Here is a 9,187-nt window from a genome sequence, read left to right as displayed (position 1 = left end):
CTCATGTATCAATTAGGGGTGGCTAAGTTCCCAGACTCTCAGGAAGCTAGACACAAAAGTTTAATTTCTGCCCATGTCACATGGTCATTTAAGGTAAGCAGGTGATTATGCATTTTAGTCATGAGGGGTACAACTGGTGGGTGCTGTATCTTGATGTCTGCCTTTCTAATCACCATAAGACAGGGAAGGTGAATCATGAACTAGCTCTTAAAGTTTATGTACTAGTGACGCAGATACTTCTGCTTACTTTTATAGCCCAACAAATTATATGGCCAAGCTTAAATTCACAGGGCAGTGTTCAGAAAGCAGAGTAGAGAATATTAGTGAAGCAGAAATAACTTAGCACCCTCTAAATCATTTCTTGCAAGTGAATTATTTACAGACTAACCAGCTCGAAAGAAATACCTAATTTTAAATGGGAATTCAGAGAAAGAAATATGAAATTGTATCAGACATCAGATATGCATCTACCTTTTTTTTTTTTTTGGTTTGGTTTGTTTGAAATCACCCAAAATGACAGAGGGGAAAAAAACAACTAGAATTAGAACCAGGAGAAATGTCCTCATGGAATTCTGATCTTAAATATCTATATTAGAAACAAACTTTTAAAATTAAACCTTTAGCTAGGAAAGGAGAAAAAAATTATAAGATACTTTTATCTAATATATTTAATGGTGAAACATTAGAAGATTCTAACAAAATCAGTAAAATGGTAGGATCCTCACTATCATTACTAGAAGACATGCTGAGGATCTAATCCAGGTAATAAGGTGAGAAAAGGAATATCAATACTTTAGATACCAAGAATAAGTTATCAACTTTAATAAAAATAATTTTAACAAAGGGAAATAATAGGAACAGACATTTGACAGGAGAGTAAAATAAAAGGATGTAAACAGGACAAGTTCCCTATATTAGGTTCTTAGAGAAGTAGAACCAATAGCAGTCTGTCTGTCTCTCTGTAGAGAGATTATTTTAAGGAATTGGTTCACATGATTGTGGAGGCTGGCAATTCAAATCTGCAGGGTAGGCCTAAAAGGCTGAAGACCCAGGGTCGAGTTGATGTTCAAGTGTGAAGCCAGTCTGCGGGCAGAAGTTCATCTTCCTCAGGGAAGGTCAGTCTTTGACTATTAAGGCCTTCAACTGATCAGTGTGGGGACCCACCACATTATTGATGGTAATTAAAATGTTACCAAAATTATGCATCTCTTCTTTAAAAATTACAACAGTGATAAACAGGAATTCACTTAAATTCCAACCTCATACTCAAGCATAAATATACTAAGTGAAACAGTAAGTTATATTTACACAATTACATTTGGCAAAAGTTGTAATTGGGTAATATTTTTAAACTATTTTTCTTAGTTGAGATATAATTAACATGTAACGTTGCTTGTTTAAGTGTAGAACATAATGATTTGATATATGTATATTGCAAAATAATTACCACAGTAAGTTTGTCATTCATCAGCACACAGTTAAAATTTTGTGTGTGTGTGATGAGAACTCTTAAGATTTATCTCTTAACCTTCAAATATACAATATGGTATTGTTAACTATACTTATGCTGTACATTACATCCCCAGAACTTGTTTATCATATAACTGGAGGTTTTGTACCTTTTCTACCTCACCCATTTCATCCATCCATCACACCTTGTCTTTGGCAACTACTAATCTGTTCTCTGTATCCATGAACTCAATTTTTGTTTTATTTTATGTTTTAAGATTCCATACATAAATGAGATCATGTGGTATTTGCCTTTCTCTTTCTGACTTACTTTACTTAGTATGATCCCCTCAAGATTCATCCATATTGTCACAAATGGCAAGATTTCCTTTTTTTTTAATGGTTGAATAAATATCATACCATTTTTTTTATTAATTTGTCCATCAGTGGACACATAGGTTATTTCCATGTTTTTGTGTATAATGCTATAACAAACATGAGAGTGAGACCTCTTTTCAATATAGCAATTTCATTTCCTTCAAACAAATACCCAGAAGTGGAATTGCTGGTTCATGTGCTGTTTCTATTTTTAATTTTTTAGGAACCTAAAAAAAATTGGCTGTACCAGTTTACTTTCCTACCAGCAGTCCACAAAGTTTCCCTTTTCACCACACTCTTGCTAACACTTATTTCTTTTTCTTTTTTAAAAATTCTTCTTGTTTATTTATGTATTTAGAGAGAGCATGGGTGGGGGAGGGGCAGAGAGAGAGAGGGAGAGACAGAGATAGAGAATCCCAACCAGGCTTTGCATCATTAGTGCAGAGCCTGATGCAGGGCTCAAACTCATGAACCATGAGATCATGACCTGAGCCGAAACCAAGAGTCAGATGCTTAACCAACTAAGCTACCCAGGTGCCCCCTTTTCTTTTTTTTTTTTTTTCAACGTTTATTTATTTTTGGGACAGAGAGAGACAGAGCATGAACGGGGGAGGGGCAGAGAGAGAGGGAGACACAGAATCGGAAACAGGCTCCAGGCTCCGAGCCATCAGCCCAGAGCCTGACGCGGGGCTCGAACTCACGGACCGCGAGATCGTGACCTGGCTGAAGTCGGACGCTTAACCGACTGCGCCACCCAGGCGCCCCAACCCCCTTTTCTTTTTAAAACAACTATTTTACCATGCTTTAGGAGATACTCTGTTGTAGTTTTGATTTGCATTTCTCTGATGATTAGTGACGCTAAGTACCTTTTCATGTTCCTTTTGACCATCTATATGTCATCTTGGAAAAATGTCTATTCAGATTCTCTGAATATTTTGAGAGACACAGAGCTTGAACAGGGGAGGGGCAGAGAGAGAAGGAGACACAGAATCCAAAGTTATCTCCAGGCTCTGAGATGTCAGAGCCCGACATGGGGATTAAACCCATGAGCTGTGAGATCATGACCTTAGCCCAAGTTGGATGCTTAACCGATGGAGCCACCCAGGCACCCTGATTCTCTGCCATTTTTGACAGCATTGTTTTTTTCCATACTTGTTTTGTGTGCTCTTTATATATTTTAGATATTAATTCCTTATCAGATATTTGATTTACAAATTTTTTTCCATGTCATAAGTACCTTTTCATTTTTTCATGATTTTCTTTGCCGTACAGAAGGTTGTTGATTTGATGTAGTCCCACTTGTTTATTTTTGCTTTTGTGGTCAAATCCAAAAAAAATCATCAAGAATGATGTCTGGGAGGTTACTCCCTGTGTTTATTCTAGGATTTTATGGTTTCAGTATTGCATCCAAGTCTTTAATTCCATTTGAGTGATTTTTTTCTGTATGGTGTAAGATAGTGGGCCACTTTCTCTTGTATGTGGCTGTCCAGTTTTCAATGTACTGTTTATTGAAAATATTGTCTTTCCCCATTTTTGTATTCTTGGCTCCTTTCGACTCATAAACTAATTGCCCATATTTGTAGGTGTTTATTTCTAGGCTCCTTATTCTGTTCCACTGACGTGGTTCTGGTTTTTTATGCCAATATCCTACTTTTTTTATTACTATGGACTGTAATATCATTAAAATCAGAGTGTAGTATGCCTCAGCTTTTTCTTTCTCAGATTATTTTGGCTATTTAGTGTCTTTATGGTTCTATACAACTTTGAAGATTGATTGTTCTATTATGTGAAAAATACATTAGAATTTTGATAAGGATTCATTGAATTTGTAGTTTGGGTAGTATGGACAATATTCAGGGATAGTTATGGATAGTGTTCAATGAGACAGTAATATGAGCTTACTAACACTCCTAATTCACTGTTGGTGGCATAGAAATAAAGAATACATTTTGGAAAGGAATGTTATAAAATCTGTCAGTGTGCGTACTTTCAGACTCAAAATTCTAAGGATCAACTATATATATTGCAGAAGAAACTCTTGCACATTTACATAAGGACAGTCATTGCTTCATTATTTGTATAATGAAAACTGAATGATTATATATCCACCAATAGAAAAGGTGTACACATAATAAGTATATGTAATGAGAAAAGTAAATCACAAGACAGGATAGTATGTGTGTAAAGAAAAAAGATGGACACAGTATGATACAGATAGACATAAATGATTGAGATCAAATTACCCTTGGTAGTTAAAATGTTTATTTTATGTAGCTGAAAACAATTGTGATATTATGTGGTTGGACTTTAATACCCTTTTAGTTCCATCTTCTTCAATTCACCTGTACCTCTAATAAGTCCAGTTTTGCGTAGGATTATAATTGTCTCATAATATTTCTCCCTGAAGAATTATCATTTTAACAGGAAATGTGAGGGCAGGAATAAGAAAAGTTTGTGCTCTAACAGTAGAATATTAGAAATTAGCATTTAGAGGTAGAGATGGATGGAGTAGGGGAGGGAAAAGTAGAACCTTTCTATTAACCCTGGCAACATATTCCCAGGCAGCAAACCCGCAGGCCCTTGGAAAGGTTAGTTGTGACTGGGACTGTTGAACGAAGCATCAGAACCTATGGGGAGCAAGGGACAGTTGCTAGAGGGCCTCAGCAGCTATTCTGAAGGGTGAAGACTTGACCTCTCAGTCATGTACAAAGTAGTAACCACTGAAAAGTTGTTGAGGTGTTTGTGGGAAATTAACATTTTTCAACTCTTCATGAGGGCATGAAGAGAGAATCTGGATAAAAATAGCCAACACCTAGATAGCAATGACTGAGTCAGTTTCTGACCTAAGCACTTCACTTGTATGAACTCATTTAATCTTCACAAAAGTCCTTTGATAAATACTGTTTCTGTAATCTCCATTTCACAGATGAAGAAAGGAAAGCAAGATGACTGCAGCAAGTTATGTAACACAGCAAGGACTTAAACCTAAGCATGCTGGTTTCGGAGCATCTGCTGGTTATGGTGGAAGTGGGAAAATTAGGAAAGCTTAGGTGCAGAGTTGATCAAATGTTTCATTTAATATCATCTTGCACTAAGGGCTGTAGGCTGAGATGGGTGGAGGTGAAAAAAAAAAAAGATACCACTTAGGGAATGGAGGATCACTTATGGTTCCTTGAATATCATAATTTCATGCTTCAGGACTTTTGATTGCTGGTTCTAACTCCTTGAATCTATCTTTTTAAAAAAATAATTTGTTCTTTCTCTCTTTGAAGACTTTCCTGATTTTGCCTATCCTTTACAGTTAATCACCCAGGCCCTATTATATTCCCAGTATAATTCTAGCCTTTAATGATAAATATTAGGGCATCCATTGATTGACCACCTCATCTTTCTTCCCACTGGCCTTTGTTACCTGATCTCCTTGAAGGCAGTGGCTAATACCATTGAGTTAATCAGACTCTTTTTAATGGTGAGAAAGCAGAACCATATTCTGGCTGGCTCATGAATATGGTAATTATACAAACACAAAGGGAAGTAAGAACAGAAATACTCCCAGTGGCCTCCTGAAATACTATCATTTTAGGACATAGCCTCTCTTTGCTCCCTTATATGGGGAAAGCAACTGACTCCCTGATGATAGTCTTCCTAATTCTTATGACTCAGCTTTTCTCTCCCTCTTCAACTGCACCAGCTTTTTTCTTCTGCAGACTCGCTTTTTTTACCTATGCATCTTGTATGCAAGTTTTCCAGGAGATTTAAATTAGCCACCATCCAGAGTAGCCATTGTTGACCAGCATTCATATACAAGTCATGTCAGAGATTACTGGCCAGCCTATAGCTACTCATATTTGTGCCTATGTAATCAATCGTGACCAAAGTAATAATTATGGTATATAATACTAATGCTAATTCATGAGTAATAGACACTTGTGGTCAGTTCCACTAAAGGAAGATTTAGCTATGGGGCCAGTAGGATCACCACGTCCCATGCAATCATATAGCTATTTGCTCAAACAATCTAATACAGTGTTTTTTTTTAATATATATATCATACCCTCAATATATGTTGAATGAATATGAACACAGATGTTTTGAAATGACAAAAATTACACCAAAGAAAGCAGGAAACAAAGTTTCCCGAGTACTTCATTATTCAGTCATTTAGTAGTCATTTATGAATGTATTATTGGGTCCAATAAATACCAATGTGCTTGGTGGTGAAAAAATGAAGAATTAGATAAGATCACAGACTGGGAGAATTTTGGTCTAAGGGAATACACTAGCAAGTAAACCAACTATTACAGCACAATATTGTAAGTGATACAGAGGAATGTCAGTGTATCTTGGGTTTGAGAAGAAGGGTCAGAAAAATTTGGCTTCACAAAATCCCAAAAGAAAGTACTCAGGGTGAAGGACAGGGAAATGTAAAGAATTTGGAAATCTACTACAAGTGTTGTACCACAAAATCACTGAGTCATGGGGCTGACAGAGTTTTAAAAAGTCTGCATTTAATCAAATTACTGGTTTTAATTACTCTCCCTTGAACAATAGCTCTGCATTAGGAAAACTCTCAAGTGAGCTGAAGGCTACCCAAGCACAAATTATTGGAGAATGATCAAATGGCAGAAAGTGAAGGATTAGCTGCCTTTTGCCCCTTCCTTTTTTCAAGTTAGTTAACAGGGACTGTGCTACTGAGCTTCCGGCTCTGTAGTTAGTGATCAATATGGATTTCACTCTATGTACTGTAGGGCATTTAACTGAATTATCCAGATGCTCCAGTTTTTCTGCTTTGAATTTATCATTTCTAAATAGGACAAGCCTTTAGAGGGATATAGTGTATGCATCTGAGGAGCTTCTGATGCTTAGGGCTGTTTTTCACTCCTTCTAATAGGACAGGTAAGATAACATCATCTTTAAGTGATGAAGAATAAATGGAGCTGATGTTCCTATGAGTAGGGCAGTGTTCCCTGTGTAGAAAGTGATTAAGTTGTTTGGAAAAAAAAAACAAAAAACCCCATGGATATGGAGATACAAAACAGCTTCTAAAGCAGTGGGAAGGATAGTGAGGTATCTGGAGGCCATTTCGCATAACCAGACAAGGTGCTAAGGGTATTCAGCCAAAACAGAAGTTTAAGGGAAAAAAGGGTGGAGACCTATCTGAAGAACTAGAGTATACAATAGGGAGGAGATTGGTTCTGGAGTACTCAGGAAGGCAAAATCAGGATCAAGGGCCCAACAATTAGAGGTATATGATAGTTGACTGGCTTACCTTATAATAGTGATCTTTGTGATGCTGGAAGCATCAAGACAGATGCCAGAAAATCATGGGAATGAATCAGAAATGCTGTAGAAGAGATTCCGCACTTGTAATGGTGGGGGGGGGGGGGGTGGGTAAGGAGGAGGATGGTGAGCTGGTCTCTTGGGCCCTTAAAAATACAAGATTCCTTTATTTAAGGGACAATGAAAAGCTCTATCTTCCATACACTACATACATAGCTTTACCAATCCCCTATCATTACTAGCTATTAATACTAAATCATAACTCTGTTCGCAGCTATCTATAGATACACTGACCTGATCTCTAATTCGTCCCCTATCGAACAACATCCTATATGCCCCAAATTAACCCTATGTCCCAGTTAATGTAGCTTAAATATATAAAGCAAGGCACTGAAAATGCCTAGATGAGTCGCCAGACTCCATAAACACAAAGGTTTGGTCCTGGCCTTTCCATTAGTTATTAATAAGATTACACATGCAAGCCTCTGCATCCCGGTGAAAATGCCCTCTAAGTCACCCAGTGACCTAAAGGAGCTGGTATCAAGCACACAACCATAGTAGCTCATGACACCTTGCTCAGCCACACCCCACGGGATACAGCAGTGAAAAATTAAGCTATGAATGAAAGTTCGACTAAGCTATATTAAACAAGGGTTGGTAAATTTCGTGCCAGCCACCGCGGTCATACGATTAACCCAAACTAATAGACCCACGGCGTAAAGCGTGTTACAGAGAAAAAATACTAAAGTAAAACCTTAACTAGGCCGTAAAAAGCTACAGTTAACATAAAAATACAGCACGAAAGTAACTTTAATATCTCCGACTACACGATAGGTAAGACCCAAACTGGGATTAGATACCCCACTATGCTTAGCCCTAAACTTAGATAGTTAGCTTAAACAAAACTATCCGCCAGAGAACTACTAGCAACAGCTTAAAACTCAAAGGACTTGGCGGTGCTTTACATCCCTCTAGAGGAGGCTGTTCTATAATCGATAAACCCCGATATACCTCACCATCTCTTGCTAATTCAGCCTATATACCGCCATCTTCAGCAAACTTCCATACACATAATACATAAGTCATTAGTGAGTGCTCAGACTGCTCGATATACCCATATATATTCATTCATTGCGCAGATCCCACCTTGTTTCAAAAATATTTACACGAGAAATATCTACCTTTATTGAGTAGGGCATAACCATTGCCTCCTGGAGGCCCAGTTAAAATGTAAACATGATTATGGTAGGTCTTTAATGGTTTCATTTGACCCCTCATAACAACCTCAGTGAAAGAGGTAGAGGAGATATTATCCCTATTTTACAGACAAGGAAACTCATTTTAGAGGGATTGTGCTACCTGGAGGATGAAAATGGGGCTCATTAAGAGATGATGAGACATTAAAGTGGATGGCTGAATTTTCTCCATGGAGCTAGTGATGGAATCCTTATTAAGCTGCTGCGACTGGACACAGGGACATATTTATGGGTATGAAGGACCAGAAGGATCCTGAGGATCAAGGATCTGGAGTCCTGCTCGGCCAGCACAAGAGTACTAAATATTTGCTAATGGTTGAAAACAAACATTACCTTCTCCACAAATCTATATGGGGAGTGTTGAATGTTTACTCTGTGGGAGTTTATTGTGCTAGAATTTATGGGTGTTTTCTTATTTAAAACTTGGAAGAATGCTACGAGTATCAATTCCATGTCAAATGAGAAACTTATCAAAGGAAATCATTCTAAAAGACATGCTACAAATTAGAAGATTTTTGGAACACTTACCGCTTTCCAGAATATAAAGGAATCACAAATCATTTGGAGGAAGATGAACAACCCGAAAGAAAAGTGGACATTTCAGATTCCTCTAGGAAAACTTGAACAAATCTGAATGTGTTAAAGCTGTAAGGGAGAACATCACCTTTATAAAGTCTTGGTGGCTCTGCAAAAGTATGAGGTTAAGAAAGGGTATTTGTGGGGCTTTGATGTCTGAACTTAATGGTTTAGGTAGGTCTTTCACAGCAAGAAAGTGGTGGGAATTGGGCAGCATTTGATACCTAGTAATTTAGCTGCAGGATGTA

At 37.5% G+C, this 9,187-nt stretch overlaps 1 long non-coding RNA gene across 1 annotated transcript; it reads left to right on the top strand.

The window, feature by feature from the left end:
• Window positions 1–205: 205 nt before the first annotated feature.
• Window positions 206–8,099, top strand: LOC115528567. Its single transcript, XR_003973303.1, has 3 exons — window positions 206–218; window positions 3,100–3,102; window positions 7,324–8,099. It is a non-coding gene; the product is annotated as an uncharacterized LOC115528567 (long non-coding RNA).
• The last annotated feature ends 1,088 nt before the right edge of the window (window positions 8,100–9,187 follow it).

Source organism: Lynx canadensis, chromosome D3 (genome assembly GCF_007474595.2).
Source record: "Lynx canadensis isolate LIC74 chromosome D3, mLynCan4.pri.v2, whole genome shotgun sequence".
Classification (NCBI taxonomy): Eukaryota; Metazoa; Chordata; class Mammalia; order Carnivora; family Felidae; genus Lynx; species Lynx canadensis.
Note: the sequence above shows the minus strand (reverse complement) of the source record. Positions and strands in the feature narration are given on the sequence as shown.